Source organism: Lycium barbarum, chromosome 1, assembly GCF_019175385.1.
Source record: "Lycium barbarum isolate Lr01 chromosome 1, ASM1917538v2, whole genome shotgun sequence".
NCBI lineage: Eukaryota > Viridiplantae > Streptophyta > Magnoliopsida > Solanales > Solanaceae > Lycium > Lycium barbarum.
In genome coordinates this window covers 20,417,118-20,417,908 of record NC_083337.1, presented here as the reverse complement: position 1 = coordinate 20,417,908, position 791 = coordinate 20,417,118, and the positions used below count along the sequence as shown (strand labels likewise).

At 43.1% G+C, this 791-nt stretch overlaps 1 non-coding gene across 1 annotated transcript; it reads right to left on the bottom strand.

The window, feature by feature from the left end:
* Positions 1-255: 255 nt before the first annotated feature.
* On the bottom strand, positions 256-361 carry LOC132619030 (small nucleolar RNA R71). The gene has a single exon (XR_009574477.1). It is a non-coding gene; the product is annotated as a small nucleolar RNA R71 (small nucleolar RNA).
* Positions 362-791: the final 430 nt, after the last annotated feature.

Genomic DNA, 791 nt, shown 5'->3' with positions numbered 1-791 from the left:
TGAAACATGAAGGTTATTTTCAAAATTCTTCGGAGGATTGTCCACTCCAACATTTGAAGAACTTCCTGCATGTGTGTGCTCAACAATCCCAAGGTGTTGTTTCTGCTGATGCACTTCGGTTACGGGTCTTTAAATATTCCTTGGCTGGCCAAGCAAGGGAATGGTATGAAAAACTCCCCAGCAATTCTATTCACACCTAGAGCGAGTTAGCCAATACATTTTTGAAGAAGTGGTTCCCACCAAGCAAAAAGGATGAACTTCGGGATAAGATCTTTGAGTTCAAACAACTTCCGGGGGAACAATTATATTCGGCATGGGAGCGTTTCAAGTACTATCTATCGCAATCTCCAACTCACGGGTTTCCGAATGCTATTCTCACCGAGAATTTCTACAAGGGGTTAGATACAATGAATCAAATTGCTGTCAATACTGCAGCTGGGGGATGCTTCATGGACAAATCATTTGTTAACATCACCAGGTTGCTCGATAAGCTCACCACCCACAATCAAGCTTGGCACTCAAATGATAGTGAAATCTTGTCATATGATAGTCCCTCTGTTTCCGCGGTGGCCAAAGAAAATCATGAGCGAGATCTTACTTTTGCTTAATTGCAAACCACCGTGGATTTGCCGTCAAAGAGGCTTGCCGAGAAAAAAGCTAAAAGTGTGAATGTTGTCGAAGAGATGCCATCTCGTGCTCCCGGAATATACCAAGTCTCGGAGGAAACTTATCTAGAGGGGCAGCCACAACGTGAGGATGCTAATTATATCGATAACTTTTAAGGGGGTTAT